The sequence below is a fragment of the Taeniopygia guttata genome, chromosome 4 (genome assembly GCF_048771995.1).
Source record: "Taeniopygia guttata chromosome 4, bTaeGut7.mat, whole genome shotgun sequence".
Lineage (NCBI taxonomy): Eukaryota > Metazoa > Chordata > Aves > Passeriformes > Estrildidae > Taeniopygia > Taeniopygia guttata.
The window spans coordinates 35,058,802-35,085,168 of record NC_133028.1 but is presented as its reverse complement, the minus strand read 5'-3'; the positions used below and the strand labels follow the sequence as shown (position 1 = coordinate 35,085,168).

The following is a 26,367-nucleotide window of genomic DNA, read 5'->3' as shown; positions in this document are numbered from 1 at the left end:
TTTTTTTCTCTTACAAATAAAGAGGTTAAAGAATTTTAGTTCTTGATAAGGCTTATTTAACTTATTGATTATTGAGTTATTTTATTTGCCTTATTTGAATGTCAAATGTCAAAGCCCTGAGGTGAAGTTAAAAGTGCAACTGATTCCCCAGCCAAGGAAAAAGCTCTCAGGGACACTGGGACACTTCATAGAATCTCCTGCTCTGATCTCAAAAGATTTGATGTTTGTAAAATACAGCAAAGGGTTTAAGAGAAATTTATTTATATTCTTGACAAGTTTGGCAAGGAAATGCCAGAGGGTTTATTGACCTTAAGTAAAGGCTTCCTCTAGTCTGGTTAAACTACTATTTGCTTTTGGGCAATTAACTACACATGTCCTTCACTACAGAAATAGAACACTAAATTTCTCAGTAACCATGTAGAGTAGATATTGATCTTAAAGATAATGGCCTAAAGATATTTCAGGGTTTACAATTGAGCAATTAGCTCAAATTTCAGCTTGTATGGATTTTTAGTTGCAGCAACCTCATCCCTGCCTCATAAAGCTGATTTCATATTAGTCTTTACAGCACCATTTTATGAAACCTAAGATTTGAATACTTTTTTCCTTTAATTTTTGGCTTTTCCCAAGGGATTAAACAGTTTACTGCTCAAAGCAGTTCTATTGGTCATAACATGGCCTACACAGCTGTAACTCCTAGAACTTCATAACCTGTGACAAGAAAGTTATATGCTAACATTTTCCTTCTTTTCATGAAATTAAAAAAACATAACATAGTGGCCCACCAAGCTGGTACAGTGTATGGGTTATTTCCAGTCCTAGCTCTCTGATGACACTGAGTTTTAGTGTTCTGCTGGATGACATGAGGCATGTATTGGAGTAATATATGCTCTCTTCTTCTCCTTTATTCTTTTGTTTCCTTCCTTTAACCCAGAATGGAATGGTAGATTTCTCTAGAACTTCTATATAAATAACACTATATAATATTTAAGATATGCAGATCTTAATTTCTATCATATGATAGAAAATGAGAAAGAAGAGGCCTCCAAAAGCTATTTAAGCCATTTGCTACTATCAGAGAGAAATCAGCCACGTCCAATGCCCTTATATCAGCTTTCTGGTATCCTGATAAGGAAATCCCTTGCCAAAAGATATTCTATACCCTCACTTTAAACAGATTTATGTGGACTAGCTTTCCCATACATCTAACAGCCATAATTTGCATATACTTATGTAAGAGTTAACAAAGGTATGTCCTCTCTTCTTATTTCCAATTCAAGAAGATAAAAGAACAGAGAAAAAAAAAATCTTCAAACGTTTTAAGAATTAACAAGGAATAGTTGTGGCAAAGAAATCAAGGTAAAATATAAGTCAAGAGAACTGAAGACCCAAGCATTACATTTGTCCCTAAGTATTCTATAGGTAAATCACTATTCTATAAATAATGTGTTACTTATTATAATTCCTAATTTATTTTTAAATGTGAAAATTACTTAAATTTATTGATATTTATGTAATTTCACAAGTTATATGAAATTTAGGACATATCTGACATACTATGTAGTAAGAAATTGAAATATGAACTTCATATAGTGTGAAAACACAAAGGAAGATAAAAGCAAAGCTAGGGAGAAAACACATCACTTGTTCACACATTTCATATGGCATCATTTCATCACTAACCATTTAGGAAGTATAAATGAGTCACTAAACAAGTTTTCAGGTTTAAGATATTTCTTTAGGTAGGCAAATATTTTCAGTTCCTGGTATTTCTACACCCACTAACTGAGGACTTTACCAGGGTGTAAAAAATGGGTATCCAAGATCTTAAACCAACAACAAAATACAATATTTAGGGCAACTACACTAATAAAAAACATACTCCTTGAAATTTGAAAAGATATTTTTGATTTTAATAATGTTATATATATGTGGCTACTTGTAGTATCACATAGCCTGACCTGTAAAACAACTAATTCTACAACAGAGTTGAACATAACAGCAATACATACTCCTTGATTTTAAAACTATGAAGAATGTTCCACAAAAACAAAATTTCTTTTCAGTTAAGCAACAAATAAGGTATTGTTTGAGAGATCATTGCTCTTCTGTTATTCTTTACTCATAAATTATTGTTACAATAAAACAAAGGAAAACATAGTTTTCTCAAAATTTTCCCTACAGTTACTGCAGAATGGTATTTGGGATGCCAAAATGTTCCTTCACATGGCTGGTGCAAAATATATTAAAACCTTGAAATTATTTTGAAAAGAACCAAAGAGTGGAAAACTCTGTTCTCCATAGCTGAAGTTTCATAAATAAACAGCTTCCTGACACATGTTTCTTGATGTGTCAAATCTCCCTTTCTGCATCAGCCTAAAAGAAGATAAGTAAAAGAGACAAGAAATTATTCATCTTTGCTTCCAAGTGGTATACTGCTAGTTTCTGTAGGCATTAACACCAGCATTCATCTACTGTATTAAGTGAAATAACTTTTTAAAAAACTGGGGTTTTTTTTCTAATCCTATTGGTAAATTTAGTTTATTCTTACCTCCAAATATTATTAATATCTTGGCCTATCAGAATAATATCAGAATAATAATATCTTGGCCTGAAAGAGATCCTCATAATGACCTTTGAAGGGGTTAGATCTAGTGTAAACAATTGCAAAAAAGTTATCATTATTCTAGAGTCCCAAGGTAGGCATATTTTAATAGAGGATATCAAAAGTGGTATAGTTTATACTGCCTTTTGAAAGATCTAGGAAGTGACAACTGAAACTTTAGCAGTTGCTTTGTTTATTTAAAAAAATCACACTAAATACATGGTGAGATCTGGAACCAACAATCCAGAGGAAGTTCCTGAGGAATTTTCAAAAGGTCATAGAGTGCAGACAGATTCATTTTACAGTCCAAGGTGATGTTCTCATGGCAGAGCTGCTTTATTAAACTCTATCTACAGCTGCAACCTAGAAAAAGGCTTCATTACAAAGGACAGCTTTTATCAGCTGTACTCCCATTGTTACTGGGAACTCTACTGGCAGCATAATGCCAAATTGTGTTGAAAAATGCTGGATGAAGAGAAAGCCTGACAATCTGTTGTTTAAAAAGAAGACAACCAGAATCCTTCACAAGAAAGAGAAGGCATGGGCTGGGTTTTTGGAATTGGTAGTACGCACAAGTGAGGAATCTACTGGAATTCATATTATGATCAGAACTGTCAACAACCACAACATAACATAAACATTATGGATTTGTACAGGCTGATTTGCACTTTGGGGTATTAAAGAAAACATTCTTTATCCGGAAGAATGCATGACAGAAGAAAGTTATCTCATGTAAATTTCTTGAGGCTGAAGACTTCAGGCTTTACTCTGTAAAATTTAAGGAACCACATAGCTACCTGCTGTACAAAAAATACACAGCAGGGCTTAAGAAAACTGCTCCTGAAAAGTTAGAAAAACTTCTACATAATTCCTCAGCTGTAGCAAGACTAATATTTTGGACTATTTTCGTCTGAAGATTTTGAGATTTTTTTTTCCCCAAAACCCATCCAGTTAGTGTCAAATTCCTTCATTGATTGCCACATTCATTTCTTCATGAACTCACATCATGCAGAGAGGAGGTGCAACAGCCAATTTTGCTCAAATCTTTTTATACTCATTAAATATCTGATGAAGGCCAAAATATCTTTTCCATTATTGAAAACCATAACTATAGGAAAGAACCCCCTATTTAACACTGATGATGCAAGACCATTTTCTTCTAGGAATTTTCAGGCTGAAAAGAAACCTCAGGGGAAAAATAGAATTAAACTCTCTCCAAATATTGAGGAAGAGAGAATAGAGTCCAATGAAAACAATATGCTACTTGATGCCAGATGCTTCACCTTCATTCATTCCATCAAATCTTCATATACTTGTCATCATTGTACTTCTGCAACAAGTCTTTTTTTAATAGAAATACCTCTTTAAAAAAAGCTTCATAGAATATCAAATAACAATCCCAGACACTACCAAAACTGTTTCCCTGATTATGCTTCTTGCCTGCTTGATCCTTTATAATATATGGCATTACCATGCAACAAAATCAATTCAAAACAAAAGAAAACCCCTCACACCAAAATAAACCTGTCAGAGTTGACAGGTATTTGCCTAAGGGAGCATTAGAAATTGCATTTGGGGATATGGTTTGGGGGAGATCATAGTCATGCTAGGTTGATAGACTATGAAGACCTTTTTCAACCTGAATGATTCTACGAATCTGACATAATGGTGGCAATGAAGAGGAACAAAATTGTAATCAAACTTGGGAATTATTCTGGGTTTTATATTGCATTCAGGAATTTGTCCTATAATGGTACCTGGTAGCTTTATTGTCCCACATAAACAGATGTGAACAATCGTAATGTTCACAGAAATTACTCATGGTCATATTCATTTAACTTCAATAATCAAATGGCAAGTTAGGATGCAAACCACAAAAATATAGAATATGTTTTATATTTAGCATTAACGAAGAGGAAGAACCATCATAATCATATTTCTGCTATACTGATTTAGTAATTAATGTATTAAATAGAAATTCCATGTAAAAATATTTAAGTTTTTTAGTCATATCAATAAATGTGGAACACTATGTAAATTAAACATCAGTCTGTCACTCAGTGAATACCAGCATAGTCATAATGGACAAATTCAGGATCATTTTTAACAGAAATAGAATTTAACTCATTTTTTAATGCTTATTTATTCAAATAGATCTTCCTCCACTGCTTGATATATAAAAATTCAGAAGGAGCATTTACTACCATTTTTCTACAATTTCTTAATGACTAAATCTGTAGACAAGTTGCAACTAGCTTAGCTTTATGCCTGAAATCATTTGACTGGGTTCATTTCAGCTGTCACTGGGGATATGGCCAGAATGCAAATTCTCTTTAACAAAAACTACTTGTATGAGCTTTACCTATAAGACATTCCTTCATTTACTTTATTGAAATTTAGAATTCAGGATGTGTGGTAGTACAGTGGTTTAAAGAAAAAAATAAACCACTAATGAATGATTAGGTGATTTCCAATTAAATACTGGATGCCAAAAATACTGCAAAAGAAATTATACACTCTCTTGATGTCGGTGGGCTCGTCTGTATATTCCTTTGGACATCAGAGATCTTTCAAATCCATTAAAGTATCTATTAAGGCTCTTAATAAATGCATAAAAGCATGTGCAGTTATAAAATCACAAAGGATGGCTGGACCATATAAAGACCATGTCTGAGATAAATGAAGATTTCTAAATCTAAGTCAATGAAAAACATTAAAATGCAAACAGTGTTTCCTTACATTTTCTAATTACCACATAATATGAAAAGAGAAACCCTGACCCTTTCATTACAAGCACTATTTTTTGTATTTATAAGGAACTAGAAAAAATAAGTTTCAGGAATTTTGATTATCCTTGCAAAATATGAAAAAATTTTCTTGTTTCATCAGCTCTGGCTTAACACAGCAAAAGCAAAAAAAAAAAAAATTGAAATTATAGCTTGATAGTAATGTGAACTATCTTCACTGTACTTTCTAGACCAGAGGTATGTGAATGCTTGTATTTCTTCCCTAAAATGCTTCCAGAACTTCAAGATAAGACAGTAAAACAATGTATTATCACTAAGAGTATTGATGGTAGTTAATTTCTGCATAATCCAACAATGAGGGCAAAAATCATTCATAAGCAGTTGTTGGAAGTCTGATATCATCTCTTACCTTTACACTACTACACCTTTAGGGTGAAGCTCAAAGGTACTTTGGAGAGTCTTGTCCCTTCTACTGGCCCCCATTCACAGTCCCCCCCTCCCCATTCTAGGGGAGAATAGAGGTACAGAAAATGATACGGGACTGGGTCAGTCTTTAGGATATCCAGCTGCAGATATTTTAGGAGTACCAGCACCTGCTATAAAAAAAATTCTTCCATCTTAAACTGAGAACACTAACAGGTGGCAGATAATTGGGTGCATGTGTGTAGGAGGATTTCATACCAAAAACTCAGGGTTTGAACTTTCAAGTAGAGTTTGCTATTTTCCAGATGCATGTGCACTTGACTGTAAATCTTCCTAACATCTGGTATAAAAGTGATGTCTCCCAAATATTCCAATTTTTAGACAGATAAAAAAAACCCACAAATTTAAATGCTGATCACATACTGCACTTAAATTGAGAAGCCTCAGGCCTTGGGGTGTGAAAGAAAAGGACAGAAAAAAGGGACCTGGAGAGAAGGTCAAAAAGACTTTGACTGGAGGAAAGGTCCTGGAAGTGATCCTTCTCAATTCAGGAGATCAGGTAGCTGCATGGAGACAATTGTTATGGTTATCCAGGGTCCTTGGCCAACAACGCCCAGGATGAGTAAGTACAAACAGCAGAGGAATGGCACAGCTTTCTGCCCAACCCTCCTGGAAGTGCAGTAATCTCTGTGCAAGGGAAGTATGAAAATATTTCTGAAAATATCCCTGTTGGGGATCTCTGTTGAGGAGACAGAGATGAATGGGGTAATATGAGTGAGATAAGTCCGGGAAAATCTGGTCTAGTTAGTTCTTAAATCAGCTATAGGTTATTTACAGAATCTCACAGGTACAAGCACTTAAACACTTAGGCATCATATCTATTTTATAATTATGGCATCAGTACAATATCTGCATATCACTTTCAAGTAAAATTCATCTGTCTTTTTTAAATGCAAGTAATTTCAACCGCACAAAGCATATACTGTTATGTGAAATACAAATGGACATAACCAGAATTTTTAAATACTGGAGAAAAAAAAAAAAAAAAAAAACGCTAAAACTTTTCTGCCTTACAAACCAGAGAATTCTACTAAAGTATATATTGAATAATATTTTAGTCTCATACTGCAGTAGCCATTTTTTACTTACCAGTTTTTCCTTTATGTACACATTTCAACACAAAACAAGGCAGCATAAACAGAACTTTGGGGGAAAATTCAGTTCTGAGACTTATCAGGATTCTGCTCAAGTACAGTGATTGTTGATATGCCCTCCTGCTCATGATTTGCAGATTTTCACAGCTGTAGGATCTTAGAAGTGCATAGGAATCTGCAGTGTATTGCCAGAATATATTGAGAGCTTTCTGGAAAGAACTAGTACAGGCTTCCTGAGATCATGGTTTTAAAAGATATTTTTATTTCCAGTGTTTCTGGCTACTTGTTTCTGTCCACTTTCTGCTACAACAATCAAGTCATTGCTTCCAAGCCTGTCAATTATGGGAATTAAAAAAATTTATGCCTAAATGACTCACGCTTCTGCACAATCTTCAGGCAGTGAAATCTGCATCTCAGATCTCCACTTTCTCTTGCTGTTGCATCCCTGCAGACACTCCAAAAACTCTCCAAGTAGAAGTAACAGAGAAATTTGTATTAATTTATTTCCTTTGGGGAATATTTTAACTGGATGAGCCTCAGGAGAAATGGTGCACCAGCTAAGAGCCCTGGTAGATACTAGTCTGCTCATTTCACCTTTTTTTCTGATCAGTTGCCACACCCCCACTCCACTCCAACATTAGCAAACTTAATAAAGAGGCATGACCACAGACCCATCAGGTGTTGTGAAGGGCGTTGCTCAGCCCCACATGCAAAAGACTGTGCGCCCGCCTGTAGATTCTTGGATAACTAGGCATTGTATTACTTCAAAATGAAGAGTTCCTTGAAAAACATAACAAATATTACATCCAAAACCATCCAGAGAAACAAGTCTTGCTCAAATACATAAATTAAAGAACAATGACAAAAGATTTAAATACAGTTCCAAAGTTTAAACATGAAGATTACCATATAAGAACTTCATTTAAGTTCTAAAAGAGGTTTTCACTTTCACTGCATATCACAATTTGTGAAATCCAGTTTATATTGAATTTGTAAAATAATTTGAATGATCCATTCACTGCAATTAAAGGAATTTTTTCATGGCTTTTAGAGATAAGATTAATTATTGTTTCCAGGTTAGATATTCCATAAAGGCAGCTATTTTGTCCTTAAGGCTTCCCTGATGGTGTCTCTGCATGAGAGGTGTATGCCAGCTAAGGGACAGTGTTGATGCAACCACAAGAAATCATACTGTGCTGTGACTCCATGAGCTTGACAGATGACTTCCATATAGTTCAGAGAGCCAACAGTGATGCATCATGTGGTTAGAATAAACTGGAAATTAATTCTGCCATCCATGAACTTCTACAAATGTAAATTACCTTTTGAGTCTTTTATTATTTGTTTTTGTTTTGCTTGGTTTGGGGTTGTTTTGTTTTGTTTTGTGGACAATCACCTGAATCCATTAGCAGTCTTCAGTAGCATTTCAGCCTAACAAAATTTTAAGCTATTAGGTTTACACCACCTGGATCAAATCCACCTCAGGTTTCCTGCAGCATTCATATACAGCTAACTTGATCCTCTGTTTGCATCTATCAAGTGACAACTCCTTGGAATCAGAAGGAAATTCAGTTCATCTCTAAGGCCTGCAGTACGTCCACATAGAGCATTAGTGGAGTGTCGGGAATGGATGGGCATCTTTGACTCCCACATTCAGTAATCAGCCTCTCTCAAACAGAAATTGTTTTCTATAAACTACCAAGAAAATTGGCAACAGAAGGATATTAATAAAGCATCTAATAAGCTTTGTAGAGTTACAAGATAAGCAAGAAAGTACGGCAGACCCATTGCTGAGTATCAATTATAAATATTTGTTTAGTCTCCATTTCCCTGATTACTATGTAACCTAGAAAATGATAACAGAGATGGCATTTTCATTTCTACTACCTAAGTTTCTTCTGTGGACACTTTTAATCAGTACAATTAGCAATCTATCATGCCCACAAAATTAATACTTCTTTACATATCTGGGGGGTTTGTGAAAGGGATGCAATTACTGTTTTTTTATTAAACTGAACACCACTACAAAGACTCATGCCACAAATTCTTCTAGAACCTGAAATACATACCAAAAAGGAAGTTACCAAAGCTACATGTCTATTTGATATCCCTAGATGACCAGAAAGAAAAGGTTCTGTGACACAGGAAAATTTGGTCCATCAGGGGAGGAGAGATAATATATACATGAGGTAGTGGTGTAAAACCCATCAACAAGGTGTCTCACTGAGTTCTAATGATCTTTCCAAATGAATATTAATATGCTTAATCCACCATGTGTCATCTTGTATTACATGTCCCACATTTTAGAATTATTATTATAATAATATTAGCATAAAAAATGTATGTCTTCATATTATCCATCTGTGCCTAAAGTCAAAATCTTACCTACTACACAAAGTAATGTACAGCCATGTGCTCATGCACCAGGACTTTCTCCTATTCAGCAAGTCCATGGAGCAATGATTTTGGGCTCCCAGCCAGCTGCGCACGCCATTTACACACGGCTTGTGTGCCCACAGCAATCTAAAGTCTGCTGGGGCTTTGTGGAGACATACCAAAACAGGGAAGGGAAGGTAAACAACACAGAAAAATACATATGCGGGACTTTGAAAATTCCCTACTATGATAATGCTACTGGCAGTAAGATGTTCACTAAATGTGTGTGGTTTTCACCAAAGGAAGAGTTTGGGAAAAGTCACTCAAGTATGTAGTCATGCCAAGCAATAATTTTCTCCCACTGTATGAAACAAATGAAGGAATTTCAGGGAAAAAGATTAAACCTGAGAAGACCTCACAAAACAGATACACATCCAAATCTAAACACAAATGAAAAGGCATGAAAAAATACTGAAATTATCATTGTTATTTGGTCAAGAAGGAAACAAAGTCAGATGAAGAAAAAAGAGGAAGGGTTTTATGATAATAGTGCCACATTAATATCTAAGAGCATTTTTTGTTACCATTCTTTATAATTTGGAACCCTACTACTTGATTTAACTGTATAAATAATTGTGTATAGCTGCATTTTTTATCAATTTAGTTCAAGTAAAATATTATTTCAGAGAATGGATAGTAGTAAGGACAAAAAGTGCATGGAAAGTTTATAATTTTTAAGTCTTTGGGAGCCCTTAACTGTATCCCCAACATTATATCAAGCAGGTAACAAAGTGGGACCTCACTGGAGATGCACAGGCCAGATAAAAGCCGATACAGTGGGAGTCAGGAGAAGCAAAAGTGACTTGAGTAAGGTTTGGGACAGTCTGGAACCCCATAAATATTGGAGATCTTCACCACAGGCATTATGGGCACAGAAAGCAGGAAGTGAAATGAAGCAGTAAGGAGTCCACAGACCACCTGCTGGAGTGAAGCCACACAGGGTGACCACAGCTATTAGAGAACATCTGCTGAGTCTTTTGGAAGTCTGCACATCATATTCAGATTGATATACAGATTGCTATGAATTAATTGTAAAACCATCAACAATTAGAAGACCAAATTTCTGCAATTGTCTTTCTACAGCACCTTCCATTTTTCAGTTTCTCCTGGTGTCCAGTGATTTAGAAAGTAAAAGCGAATGCTTGCATATAAAGAGAAATCATGACAATTTCTCACATTCATGACAAACAAAAAACAAATAAACAAAATCCACCATATGAAGCTTTACTTAGGTAAGGTATCACACATTACCTAAGAAAAGCTGATCCTGAACTCTTGCATGGGATCAAACTTCTATAACCACTTGCTCAAACAACATCTCAAGAAACAAGCAGTAGAAAATGAAATCTGTTCTTTGTCACAAAAAAAAACCAAGAAAGCAAACCATTTGCCTCACATGTGAAAGTATGTTTTTCTTTCTTTTTTAAAAATTCTTATGAACTAGCATTCCTGTGGGAGTTAGTGGAGAAAAGAGAGAAGGACAAAGAATCAAGGGTTAATTTTGATAAAAAAATTCTAAAAATATATATAATTAAAAATTTAAGTGATGTAAAACTTTTGATTTGGGACTCAGTTCTTATTGAAAAAAAACACAAACAAACAAAAAATCAAATTAATTCCTTTTACCTACCTTTCCTAATCTTGGTTCTATTTTCTCTTTATCTCGTTATACTGTTCCCCAAGCTTTTCATATATCCTCTAAAACTTTTATGAAAATTAATTAATTCTTTATTTATGCTTTTCTTATTTTCATCCTTTCCAGTTTAACTAATGCTGACACATTGCTTCATTGCTTTCCTTTTCTTTTGGGAGCTATGTTTTTTCTCAGCCTTACATCTTTAATTGTATCATGAAGGCACATGGCTTTTTTCCTGTTTCTTTCTGTTCACTTGGAGATGTGATCAGTCATGCCTTTACCAATGTATTTTTTAAGACTGTTCTGCTGTGTTCCATTTTGGCAGAATTTTCTTACTCATTTTTCACATACTAACTACATTTCTCAGTGCATTTCAAATTTGCTTTCCCAAATTTGAAAGCTCCTGTCTGGCTTTATGCGGTCTGAGCTATTCCTTATAGGCTGAATACAAGAAGGTTGCTAACCCTGACATTAAATGCCCTAATTTCCTACAATTTCAGTTAACTCATAACATTATTTTCTGACAATTTTTAATAATCTTTCTGTCATTTACATTTTTTGTAATCAAATTTTCCTGAAGCATTTAAACCTCCCAAAGTACTGTACCTCATGCAAACAAATGCTCAGTCCTACTACAGACTCAGCCATAGTACCCACGTTGAAAATATGATATAAACAAATCAATATGTGCAAATGTATTTTGACAAAAATAGGCATTAGGTAAGTATGCAAATAAAGGAGAATATTATATATATATGTGTGTGTGTGTGTGTGTGTGTGTGTGTGTGTGTGTGTGTGTGTGTAAATATATATATATATATATAAAAAAAATGCACAAATAGTAATTTACTTTCTATCTCACAAATTATTTTTTACAGAGTTTTTGTGTTGTTATTCAGATAGCACCATTATTATGCTTGGCACTTTACAGATGTCTCCAAAAATGAGGTCACTGTTTTGAAGAGCTTATAATTAACCCTCCTGTGAATTATATTCTAAGTAATTGAGGATATGTATCTGCCTGTGAGCTATGCAGACAACATTATTCAGGGTTATATATTACATATTTGTATTACTTTAGGTTTCAGTTTGTATGTTGACTAATGCAAAAATAAAAACAAGCAAGTGGTGGAAGATTTGAGAAAAAAAATCAAGCCAGATAACTGTTTTTTCATTTGCCTTTTTGTAGATGGAAGCAAAATGAATGGGTTACCAAGACAACCATTTCATAAAATCAGATTGTCAAAATCTGTTAGGAAACAAGTAGTCTATAATATGAGCCTTTGGCTAAATGAAATCATCCGATAGGATGGAACTCTAAAATTACCTTACAATTTCAATTAAAACAAGTTGCACCCATTCAGTCTTGAATGCTGACCACTATCATGGTCTGCAATTGTCATTCTTCAAATAAATACTCAAGTTTAATTCATCCCCTTCAAATAAATACTAAACTTTAATTCATAAAGTTTAGGGAGCAGATCTGCTAATCCTTTTCACTTCCCTGTTCTTCGATAATCATTTTCTTTGAGCTGACCACCATAACTGAAAGAATACTTTTGCAAAGCTAATAGAAAAAGGTTTACATTTTCCCAGCCAAAAAGCTGTACTGAAGAAATTGTTTAGTATTCACAATATCACTTATAGTCCTCTTTGCCTTGTCTAGGTAACTAGGGAGTTAGATCCTGTGTATATAAACCAAAGAGTGTGAGAAGAATAAAGGCTTTGCAATTTCCATTTATTTTTGTCATTCCATTTTTGCTTCTCTTTTTCAAGTTCTCTGATCTAAAAACAGGAGAGATTTTTCACTTGCCAATACTACAAACTTGCAGCCAGTATTAGTATCAAGTTAATGGTGTAATGAGAACATCACAATCTCCCAGGGAATATATGCCATTTTTATGACATTAGTCCTGTGTATTAACCTCTCTACAAATGGAAGGGAAAAAATAATAATAAGCTACAGTTTATTTCTCTGTTTACACATGGAATATATGCATTTTCTATGCATAAAGGGCATTTTTTATATTAAAACATAGAAATATACACACAGGTCTTTAAAATTATGTGCTGCTTGTTTCACAATGCTTTTCCTATAAAAAATTTAAAGGCTTAACTATAGCTTCTGAAATGTTCTGATTTTTCTCTTGGTAGGTTTCTAGAATCTCTGGAAAACACTAAGAGCTCCAGATGGAAGAATTTTTTGAAAAGCTTGATTCAAGAGACTTCTGAATTTTGGCAGATAAATGCTGCATATGTTGTGTGGAGGTGATCTCCTGTGGGGGACAGGAAGATGATCTCTTAATGCACATTCACCAACTGTCACAAGGCTGAAAAGAGTATGCATGTATTGTGCAAAGATACTTATCAAAATTTCAAACCCCTGTTTTTCAGTGCAAAAGCTAAAATAAATCTTAAAAGTGAACTGTCATGTTCTTCAGGGGATGAATTAAACATGACGTTAAGTGTGTACACCAATGGGGAAAAAAAAAAAGCAATCCTTTTTAACCCATATTTATATAACTCTCTTTTAAAAAACAGACTCCCAACAGCATGTTTTATTAAGAGAAAAAAAACCAACCCAACTCTGAACATGCCAGCATCACATACAACAATCCAGTTATATTTTCAGACTAAGTGAAGGTACAATTCTTAACTAAAATAACCAGACTAAAGTAAATAATTAACTAGGACAAAAAGATAAGTCTGTTTAAACAGTGGCAGTACAGTAACATTTCCACTTAAAATGATTACTGATTTGGGTGGTTTAAGAAGATTTTCAGATCTGTAGCCTAAATATGTGGAAAAAAAGAAAACAAGAAGAAAATGAATTCATCATTTCCCATGGGACTTTTCTACTGCAAAAAACCACAGAGCTTGCACTGGGATAAAAATAGGTTTAGAACTAATTCACTTGTGCCACTTTCTGTTGACCATATAAATAAAGTTCCCTCTTTATCCAGCAGGTGAAATCTTTATACCAGGCAGCAGTGGCATAACCCATAGGACTGTTTTGGAGAATATTAATAAGTGTGGTCTTCCTTAGAAACTAATGAACTCTGAGGATGTGCGATGAGAATCCTTTTTGCAAATGTGGATCTTAGCACTCACAGGGAGTTCTAACTCTCACTACTCTTCTAAATTCTTTTATTGCATGTTAGATATAATCTAATCTGCTAAATTCTGGCAAAAGTTTATTTTTAAATAATGATCACATTTTAATTCAGAAAGAATTTGTTCCACATGACTTGAAAATGCAGCCTTCATTAGGCAATTCTCTCAGCCTTAGGCTCCTGGTGTGTTATCTAGCAATGATCTTTTGATCTTTTTTAATTTTTTTTTTTTTAATTTAGCAGATTACGGTTTAGTGATATAAGACTTAATAGAATGGCCTGGGTTGGAAGATCATCTTAAATATAATTAAGTTCCAAACCCTCTGCCATTGGCAGTGACATCTTCCACTACACCTGATGGCTCAAAGCCCATTCAACCTGGCCTTCAACACTTCCACGAATGGGGCATCCACAACTGCTCTGGGCAACCTATTACACTGTCTTATCATCTTTGCACTGTAGACTTTCTTATGAACATCTCATATAAACCTACTCCCAGGTTGAATCCATTCCCTCTTCTCCTGTCGCTACATGCACTTGTAACAAGTCCCTCTCTGGCTCTCCTGTAGGCTCCTTTCAGGAACTGAAATGCCACAATTAGGTCATCTCAAATTCTATTTTACAGCCTGAACAATCTCAGTTCTCTCTCTTTCCTCACGGGAGAGATGTTCCATGTCTCTAATTATCTTGGTGGTCTCTTCTAGGCTCTTTCCATCAGATCCATGTCCTTCCTGTAGCCCCAGAGCTGGGTGCAGCACTGCAGATGGGGTCTCACCAGAGCAGAGCAGAGCAGAGCAGAGCAGAGCAGAGCAGAGCAGAGCAGAGCAGAGGGGCAGAATCCCCTCCCTCTCCCTGCTGGCCACACTGGTTTTTTGTGCAGCCCAGGACATGTTTGTCTTTCTGGGCTGTGAGTGCACATGGCCAGACCACGTCCAGCCTCTCATCCATCACCAGCCCCAAGTCCCTCTCAGCAGAGCTGCTCTCGATCTGTCCATCCCCCAGTCTATGTTGACAGAAGGGCTTGTCCCAGCCCAGGAGCAGCACATTCCCTGTACTCCACATGCCTTAGCATAGCTTCTTAGAGGATCTGTTCCGTCATCTATTTGTTTCAAAATATTAAAAAAAATGTAAGATTATATGACAGTCTTAAAACAGAATTGTAAATTTGGGCATCATTGTGTATAATTTGTGTGTTTACCTAAAGTACAAATATACTCTTTCTATTCTCTAAGGATTTTTTACTTTCCATGTCCAAAAATTTAGTTGTCTTAAGTAGTACGACACAATATATGTATATATTTTTTTTTAATTATCCACACCATATTGTGCAACTTGACATATAAAAGAAGTGAGAAAATTGTGTCACGACTTTTTCATGTAGCTCATACAAACTGGGTATTTATCATGACATTTGCCATGCAAAACAGTGACTCGTCTGGTTAGGAATACTAAGGAGGTAAATCCAGATGGGGAAAAATTGAATGATTTGGACTAATTAACACAGTTCAAAATACTTAACCAATTTGGATGAGTTCCAAAAAAAGACAGATGTGAGAAATGTCTCTGCAATGCCTTAGTTTAGTTTGTTCATTGCTTACTCAGGTACAGATGCTGGAAATATTACAAGAATAAGGTTTGAAAAATAATAAAGAACTGTCTTTGAATAAATTATCTTCTCTGTTATACTACAGACAGACTTTCCTTCAAGGCTGAAAAATTAGGTTACCTCTTCTTCCTCATGCATTTCACTCTGAAAAGCTTTAAAATGGACATCTCAGGAGTACCTCTGAAAGAGTATGATTAGATGAGGAATACCACCATCCAGTTGCAATTTGGTGTTTTCACATTTAGAAAAGAATTACACACACTGGAACATCTAGTGTCCTAGTATGGTATAGACACCACAGCTGAATTTCTTACTGAAATGTACAGCTGTAATTTGGAAAGTAAAAGGCAGACTTTTATCCTCCTCGCAATATATTTATGCCTATTTATCTATATGTTTTCCACACAGAAATAATTAATGTCGGGGCAGACTCTTTACCACACACTTCATTCTAGTCACTCAGTTACCACTGCCACACCATTCGACCAGGATACAACTGTTCTTTGTTAATAAAATATTTATAAAATAATAGAACCATATAAAAGCTGATTATAGGAGAAAACTGCTAGTGAGTACTGTAGTTTTAAGAAGTAGCATCCAGAGTAGCAAAGATGCACCTTAAAATGTTTTCTAATGTGTCTAAAAGAGCTGCCCAAGTATATAACAGAAAAATAGCCAAGCTGGTGATGTATAGAACCAGTAATATTTGTACAGTAGTACTTGCAGAGACAAGTAATCTTTTTGGGTCTCAGAAGAATCATTGTAAGGATTATTGACATGAAGAGAATATGAAGAGGTAGTTCTTAAAGTATAAGCCATAAATGCAAATTGGTTTTGTCTTGAATGTGCTGCTGCCCATATGAAGCTGAAATACATGCAAAATAGTAGCTTTATCACATGCTAATACAGATATGAATACCAGACATACTAATGCTCAAGACCTGCCTAGTACTTGACTTTACAGTTCAAACCAAATAGACAGGATTTAAGTGGATTATATCACAAGTACTTTGTGCATACAGGATATCTTCAAAACCCTCCTAGCATGAAGCCACTTTTAGTTAAAAAATATTCCATTTTACTAGTTAGCCCTGAAAAGTCAATCCATATAAATATATTCAATAATTTATTATGCCAGATGTTTCAAATACCAGCAAATTTAGCATGCATACACTGAGAAGCTTTGTGTTAGTTCTGAATAAGGGAAAAGTCACATACCTACAAATGCAATATGAAGCATTTGAAAGTGTTAAGTAAATCATTGCATATTATAAATAACTACTACATGTACTTAACCACAACTCATATTAAAAAATAAAAACCACCAGTTGTCGATAAATAGATTGAAGAACCATCTGTCTCCCAGTCAGAAGACAAATACATATCTAACAACAGTATGCATTTTTTACATTCATTGATTGTCTGACAATCGGGATCAGAAAGGGATGCTGATGGGCTTACTAGCAAATGTTTCACAGTGTTGTTTTACCTAGAATATTTCTAAGGGGAAAGCAGTGAATAAACAGAAGTTAATGGGAAAAGAAAAGGGTTATATTCTTGTAACAGTAATATTTTCATAAACATTATTTTGCGTCTTTGAATCTCCTCTGCCTTACATCCAGGACATGTGTATTATTCTTCTTCATTATCAAATTATTTCCTCCAACTTATTTGTAGGACAAACACTTATATTTTTCTGTGACCACAACACTTGATACACCTGCTGAGCAGAGGAGGGATGCCTGGCTACATGCAGCAGAGCATGGTACAGTCAAGGATGTCACAGTCTGACATATGACTGTGTCTGGTTAGACAGCTTCCTGTCACCTCAAGGTGCAGAGATCTGTATTCTACTTCAGTATATACAAATTGCTAAATAAAAATAAGATTGACAGATTTTTCAAATCTTGCTTGCCTAGACTGTTTATTTTAGCTTTCACATTTAAAGTGATGGCAAAATATGACTCTCCAGGAGGGAGGAATGCACAGCAGGGTGTACAAGAGTCTCAGATGACTGCACTCTCTACCTGAGTACACTGGAGACTTCAGAAGTCCTCCCTAATCTCCCTAATGTTGGGGACTCACTAACCAGATCACACCATTCCAGTAGATATGCATCCCTAGAAAACAAAGTACCTTCTTTTGTTGGCCAGTATGATTCAGCACAACTTTGTTTCCAAGATAAACAAATTCAACAATTATATTAGCACATTTAATTACACAAGTGACACTTTAAAAATTCACCAAAAATCCAAGTGTTAAAATGTCATGTGTTTCATATTATATGCCATATTTATTCAGGATTTTCATGTTATTAACATTTTATGTTCCCAAATAAGGTGGGTATAGCAAGCTGAGGGATATGTCAATACAATACAGACCTCAGGTAAAAAATAATGTGGTGATGAAAGTGAGATTAAATCTTCCACAAATATATGTTTCTGCCACAGAACAAGAGGAGCATGCTCACGCTAAATGTGGCTTAAGAAACTTAAGTAAAATGTAAATAGTCAGGTGTTTTACTGAAAATTAATTGGTGGCTATGACTTCAAAACTACAGCAATTTGGAACCTAGAAATAACCACTAGCAGTTTAAACTATTGTATAGCCATGATGCAAAAGTATGGTATAGAATACTTTTCATGGAGAAGACTGTATGAAGAGAAAAAGCAGCTTAAACAACTGTATTTGATTCTTTCTCTGTGTAAGTACCAATCACCATGAAGCAGTTTTATATCAGTACAGACAAGAAAGGTTATCAGTTAAAAACAAACAAACAAACAAACAAACAAACAAACAACAACAACAACAAAACCCCAAAAAAAACTCCTTAGGAAAAAATCCAAACACGAAAGTTAGTATGACATTCTCTCTATCAATCACCATGTAACTATGTCCATTTGGGTGTCAATACATCTATCACAATTCTGTGCTGTATTTACAGAAATTTAAATTTGATCATATGCAACAAGAACTGAAAGCCAAATATTAAAAGAAATATAAATCATTACAGATAAAGAAAAAATCAGGGGACAACCAGTTTGAGCAAAGTATTTTTGAGTAGAAAACCAGTTGTTACTACATCTAGCTGTACAGGCCAAATAAAAAGTTAATGGACTTGACTTTGCATAGCTTTTGCATAGCCAAAAATGAATGGAAACAAAATGCTCATTTGCTCATTTTTGTTGCACAATTTAGAAAAAATAAAAAGCAAAATACTTTATTAAGCCACAGATTTTTCTCTAAACTCCTCCAAAAAATCAGTTACCAATATCTCTATTAGCCTGCGGCAGAGTGATTTAAGTCCATGTCCACAGCTTTGTAATGTAGCAAAGATTAAGGGTTTTTGGCTGCTGGCTTTTTTAAGTCAATAAAGACGGACAAATCAAGGCCTCCTCATGGCACAATTCTCATCAGACTAATAGAGTGGGTTAAAGAACAGGTTTGAGGCTTCGATGCTCTGATGGAGCAGAGATTAAATCAATTAGGAAAGTGCTAGGATGGGCACGGCAGGAAGTGTTTTTGTGCATTAGCTTCTCCTATCAGTTAACACAGGCAAGCAAGCACACTGAACTGAGTACAAAAGCAGTGCTATGGTGCAATAACCAAGGGCAAGAAAATAAAACTGAAATTCATTTCAAATTAGCAAAAGAAACCCCCACAAAAAACCCTAAGTTTTCTTCACTCTTCTAAGCACTAAGCTCCCAGGAAACCGCAGTTATGCTCAATAGAATAACAGGAGGGTAAGCAAAACACCACTGCAATGCTAAAGCTATAATACTAAAGCTGCAGTACAAATCTATCAGTAAAGATAAAATTGAAAATTTCTTATGAGTTTCTGAAAACCAGTGATATATTACCATAACTTCTTTGATTATCATTACTGGTTATTTGTTTGCTTAAAAGGATGACTTTTCAACAGACTTTATTAAACCTTTTTGTATGTACATAGAGGAACTCCTAATAGCAGATCATACACACAAAAGAAAAACAAGGAAATACATTTATAATATGTTCATACCATTATTTTTGAATGGGTAAAAGCAATTTAGTCTTCTTTATTACCACAAAATTTCTATCTTTTCTTTTTCTATATCAAAACCATACTATAAACATTATAAAGATGATTTAATAATGCAAACCCAAAGCAGTTTGAAAGTGTGTGAAGTTTACAAAGATGCAAGTAAGAAATGAGAGACGGCAACTAGTTTTTATTTCCAACAATTGGATAAAGTATACAGCAGGCAAATCATTCTTGTAGCATGCTCACATCAGAAAATTCAGATAATGTAAGAACAAAGACCCAATAGCCCATACCATAGCCCAATGAAAAATTGCATAAAATAGCTATGCAATTGCCATACAGCCCAGCAGCCAAAAAGGAAGCACAATCCCATTCAAGCCTATACTACATAGTAATGATTCAACTTAGACAATTAAATGTTAGGTAGACTACGAATTGATAACTAGCTTGATTTAATATTGTTCCTGCTGGGTTGGGCTAAAATAATAGAATCCTAGGGACCATCTAAAGATCATCTAGTTCCAAGCCCTATACCATGGGCAGGGACATCTTTCACTAGATCAGGTCATTCAAAGCTCCACCCAACCTGGCCTTTAACACTTCCGGAGATGAGGCATCCTCAGACTCTCTGGGAAACCTGTTCCTTTGCCTCACCACACTCATAGTAAAGAATTTTTTCCCTATATATTTAATCTAAACCTACTCTTTTCTAGCTTAAAGCCATTCCTCCTAGTTCTGACACTACATGCCGTTGTAAAAAAGTCCATCTCCACCTTTCTTGTAGGCTGTCTTCAGGTACTGGAGGGCTGCTTTATGCTCTCCCCAAAGCCTTCTCTTCAGGTTGAACCACCCCAGACTTGCCTCATAGGAAAGTAGCTTCAGCCCTCTGATCAATTTTGTGGGCCTTATCTGGATTTGTCCAACAGGTCCACATTTTTCTTGTGTTGGGGCTCCCAGAGCTGGAGTGTTTTTCAGATGGGCTCTCATGGCAGCAGAGTGGAGGGCCAGACCCACCTCCCCTGACTTGCTGGCCAAACTCCTTTTGATGCACGCTGGATGTAGTTTGCTTTCTGGGTTGCAAATGCACAATGCTGAGACACACTGAAATTCTCACCTGTGCAACATTTGTCTTCAACACATTAAATAAGTCATTCTACTCTTGGAAAAACTTCTGTGCCATCTTAATAATGTATTTTTTTACTTGAAAACTAAACATATTCAGTTCAGTTAACTTAGGGGGCTTCATATTTTTTTGGCACGGAGTAAAATGAAGGTATACTTTAAATAGTAGTAGATCAAATAATATTTAATTTGATCCTTGCATCTGGAGTACTCTAGACAGGCAGAAAATTAATTCTGACCACCTGGGATAGGGCAACTCTAGATGTACCTACAGACTGGGGAACAAAAGACTGGAGAGCAGTCCTGTGAAAAGGGTCCTGGGTGTCCTAGCTGAGAGAAAGCTGGATATGAGTCAGCAGTGCCCTGGCAGCAAGGAGGGCCAGGTCTGTGCTGAGGTGAATTAAGCAAAATATCACAAGCCAGTCAAGGGAGGGGATTGTCCTGTTTTGCTCTGTATTGGTGCACCTCACCTTGAATAGTGCAATTTTGAGGGCAGACCTCAACACAGTCTACAGCTTCCTAACGAGGGGAAATGGAGGGGCAGGTACTGATCTCTTCCCTCTGGTGACCACAGATAGTACCTGAGGGAATGTCAAGTTGTGGCAGGGAAGGTTTAGGCTGGAAATTAGAAAAAGGTTCTTCACCCAGAGGGTGGCTGGGCACTGGAACAGGCTCCCCAGGGAAGTGACCACAGCACCAAGCCTGACTGAGTTCAAGTGTTTGAACAACGCTCTCTCTTGAATGGCGTGACTCTCAGGGCTGTCCTGTGCAGGCTAGGAGATGGGCATCATTGACCCGTGTGGGTTGCTTCCACCTCAGGATATTCTCTGATTTCATGAAAAATCATACACAGTGGTATGAAACTGGGTGACAAGAATTATACAAAAATAATATATGTAAACAAATAAATATCCCTTCCATCAGAAAACTATTAAATGTAGTTGCAATAATACAGATTAGGCATTTAAGATATTCCTCCTTTTTCATGTAGGTTTACTTCTTTTGTAGGGTCAGTATGAGTTATTATGGTGGTTACCTAAGCCATTTTTATTCAGGATTTTTTCCTGTCCTATTTAATACTGGTTACTCTAAAGGTATTACAAAGTCATCTGTAACGTACTCATAAAAAAACCAAACTAGCTAGACAATGAGACAACAGACTAGAAAAATTTAAAATCCATATAACTTTGTTACTTTATCACATTTCATAGGATAATTCAAGCATTTTTTATGAATACTTCATTTACTAATGACATATAAATACAACAACTTCAAACATGGAAGATATCAGAACAAAGAATTTCCCTGCTTCCTTTCATTATATAAGCTTCATTTTCCTCCCAGCATAGTCTTCCTAAATTATCTTCCATTAACTACTATGACCTAGCACTTTTTCTTTCAAATAGCTCAATGGAAAAAATAATATATAAAATTCTAAAAGGCCTAATATTTGCATTGATATACTTCAGCTATGTGCTTTATCTTCATCTTTCACACTTCATTTGCAACAACAATTAATATTTAAGCTGCTTAGGCATAAGGCTCCTTTTATTCATAGAATCCAATAGATTCCAAGTGCTTTATTTATATATACAAAATGTATACCATTAAGATCTTGAATTTGGCATCCCATGTATCCTAATGTTATAGAAAAGGCAGAAAACAAGTGTGTGTGCTAAACTGAAGCACTCTTTGAAGACTCCAAAGGACCATCAACCCCAGAACCCCAGCAACTGGGAGTATCAGCTGAATTTTTAGAAATATTTTTACATTCTTATATTGCATTTCCAGCTCTGGGGTTCCCAGCATAAGAACAGGGACTTGTTGGAGCAAGTCTGGAGGAAAGCCATGAAGATGAAGTAGTCATCTCCTGTGGAGTCAGGCTGAGACAGTTTTTCGGCCTGGAGAAAGCTCTGGGGAGGCTTTTAGCATCCTTCCAGTCCCTAAAAAGGTTTACAAGGCAGCTGGAGAGGGGCTTTTTACAGGGACATATAGTGATGAACAAGGCAGAATGGCTTTAAACTGTCAGAGGGGAGTTTCCTACTAGATGTAAGAAAGATTTTTTTTTTATTTTGAGAGTGCTGAGTCAAATACAATCTGTTCCAAAGAGGTTTCCCAGAAAAGTAATGGATGTCCCATCCCTAGAAGTGTTGAAGGCCAGGTTGGATGAAGTTTTAAGCAATCTGGTCTAAAGGAAAGTGTCCCTGACCATGCTGGGTGTGGCAGGGTTGGAACTACATCATCTTTAAAGGTTGATTCCAAATCAAAGTATTATATGATTTAAAAAAACAAAAAAATTAAGGACACCCTTATTCTGATACAAAGTGGCTACTGTTCCTATATTAAGACTGGAGGTTTTTTTTTCATTCAGGTGTCCAGAATTACACAAATTAAGCTACAAGTCCAGCATTACCTTGGCTTCATATCTCATTTGCAGAACATGAAATTTTCCTGTAAGATGCACAATTTTCCTAGCTGGGGCAAGGGCAAGAATTTCAAGTGGAAGGACAAGAATTACAAGAAAGGTAACTGTGATAGTACCGCACAATAAGTAAACCTTCAAATTCTTATTTCAATAATTTATTTAGTGACAGCCTATTTAAAAGATGCATGCAAACACTAGACTTCCTCATCATGCTCTCTTTTTTTCCGCTTCCTCTCTCTTTTCTACTCAATCTATAATCCTTTTCAGTTATATTCAACAGTTTCAGCAGAGATAGAATGGCCCCATTTTAACCTGACATGCAGATCAATTGTCAGAATATACTAGGGATACAGTAAATGTAGGTGAGAAGGGACCTGATCCCAAGCATATGCTGTAACCATTAACATAGCACTCTTATCTCTGATGCATATTCAGATCACACTTCTCAAGATGAAACCTGGAAGTCAGCACAGGCAAAGCAACACCCTACACATAGATGAACTGCACAAAGATGCGAAATTCACTAACCCAGTTACCGGCAGCTCCACTTCCAGGATGTCTCTAATGCATCTTTAGGTGTTTTGGTGCATACACATTTTAGAAGTCACCAGAATTAGGCAAAACGTCATGAGGTTTAGTGAGAGTCAGATTAAAATGCACATACCTAAACTCTAACTCCCTTTTGGATGAGTCCTAAGTCTTCCACTCCTTTAATACAGATAACTGCTGGGAACCTGAAAATATAGCGCTACTGTCCATCACAGCCTACATGAAACTACTGCCAGAGGGAGCCTCCCTGCCAGTCCAGTCCAATCCAATCCAATCCAATCCAATCCAATCCAATCCAATCCAACCCAATCAAAAACTGAGTTGTGGGAGGTTCTCTGGACAAGCACCTAAGAAACTTTGGAGAACGGGGATGGGGAATGAATAAAAGCCCCCCCCCCCAAAAAAAAAAAAACCAAAAAAAAAAACCACAACAAACCAAAAAACTCAAACCCAAACACCATGATGAGAAGATTTTAGCTCTTCCTCTTGGTATTAGATAGATTCTATTCCCACAATTTCTTTTGCAAGGAGTAGAGCATTTTTCTTTATTTTAAAGCTGTGCCTCTTTAGAAGTTCATCATGTAGACACTTGATGCAAACGCTTGATGCAAACCCTTGATTGCTGAATTGAAGGATTGCTGCATATTTTGTGGCAGTAAATGCCAAAATGTACAGCTAATGTATCTGTGCATACATGTTGCATACATGTTGAAATAAAGGCATTCATATTTTGTTCTGCATATGAACTGTGATAAAGTTATGGTCAGGTCCCAGCATTTCTACTGCAGAAACATATCACTAAAAGAACTGTGTTTTATTCCATTCCATTCCATTCCATTCCATTCCATTCCATTCCATTCCATTCCAGTTTATGGACTTCAGCTTTTCTTCCATCCCACTACTGAAGAGAAATGAAGGGGAAGGAAGAGACCCGAGTCCCCAAAAAAACTTGAAAATAAGAAAGAGCAGTGAGATATGTTACAATAACATTGCATACTATGCAAATAAAAAACATGGAGAGAGATGCTTTAGTGGAATTCCATTAACTCTGCAAGATCCTAAAATGCAGAAAAACTGTAAATATTCTCTGTGATGTTTCAATCCATTCAAACATGGCTATGTTCTACATCCCTAAGAATGGCATAAAAGTCATATTTATCACTTTCAAAGCCACCAATCAAAAAAATAAAATTAAAAAATATATTAGAAGAAGCCCCACCTAGTTGGATCCCAGGAAAAAGATTTTCACATCTCTGCACACTAAATTACATATATGTTTTACCTTTCACTTCTAGTAGGCTACTCAAAAGACATGACAGCTGGGCCAGGAGAGAGGTGCACCTTCATCTTGAGTCACAAGTAAAATATTTAATGAAAATAATTTCAAAATGAAAATTCATTTCCACTCTTTCTGGAAAATTATGTGTCATTTTAATTATTCAGTAAATCACTTTTCAAAAATCAAAGTTATAGGATTTTTAGGCTTATTTCATTTGGGGGGGTCTGGGCATTTTTGGTGAAGGGGGAAGTTATTTTTCCTTAACATTTTAAAGACGTCCTCATCTTTGACACACTTTGCTGTCTGAAAGTTGGCAGCAGCTTCCTGTATTCTCACTGCAGTCCATCTGTTAAAGAGGTCCAGTAAGTGTTTAAGATATACTTTGTTACAGGTACTAGCTGTCTCCATATACACCATCTAAAGGAGAAAAGGGCATCACTGAAGATGAGCAAAATTAATTCTCAGTCTTTTGACATGAAAGTTCATTTTGGAAAATATGGATCACATTGAAAATTACAGTGCTACAAATGGGAAATAAAAGCAGAGAAAGCTGTTAGATTTAAGACTGTGCTATATGTCCTCCACTGTCTTGTGCACCCACTTGAAAACAAACACCTTAAGCACAGCCTCTAGAAATCTGAGTCCCCAGTGCCACTGACTGGCATTATGGCCATTTTATTTACTGTCCCTGGCTTTTTTTGCAGCTCTGTCTCTCACATTCTTTTACATTTTCCAATGAAATATGAAGCATTTATTAGTGAACTTGAAGAGATTTAAAGCCCTGCAGAGGCAAATAATTTAAGATCTGACTATACATCAGTGGGGTTTGTTCAGTTTTATCAATTTCTGTAAAAGCAGTGCAGATAGTTATAATCACAGGACTGCTTGGGTCAAACTGAACAGCAATATGTCTATGTATTCTGCTCAGAGGAGAAACAAAAAGCAGGGAAGTATTAAAGAAATAGACTTCAAGAAACTGGAAACTTCCTAAAGGAAACAAAAAGAGACAATTCTTTTATAAAAGTAGTCCTAAAAGGCTGAAAAAATTTTTGCACAACATTATTTCCCATTTATCAAGGAACAAACAATGTTTTCAAAAGCCATGGAGTTTCTCCAAACTTGAACAGAAAATGAATCAAAAGGAAAATTTTCTCTGCTCTTTTCATGAAGAACAAAATATAGAATTGTTACTAGATTTCCAGCCTTTAAAAATGATTATGCTCTGTTGGTCTTACTTAACTTTCTTAT

At 35.7% G+C, this 26,367-nt stretch overlaps 1 protein-coding gene and 1 long non-coding RNA gene across 3 annotated transcripts in view; one reads left to right on the top strand and one right to left on the bottom strand.

The window, feature by feature from the left end:
• The window catches only part of LOC140683943 (uncharacterized), a 49,215-nt gene extending 23,694 nt beyond the window's left edge, over positions 1-25,521 (top strand). Inside the window, exon 2 of the long non-coding RNA XR_012055616.1 lies at positions 25-25,521. This is a non-coding gene — a long non-coding RNA (uncharacterized lncRNA). The remainder of the gene's footprint in view (positions 1-24) is intronic.
• The window catches only part of GPM6A (glycoprotein M6A), a 114,226-nt gene that overhangs the window by 60,669 nt on the left and 27,190 nt on the right, over positions 1-26,367 (bottom strand). The gene's annotated exons all lie outside the window — the stretch shown is intronic.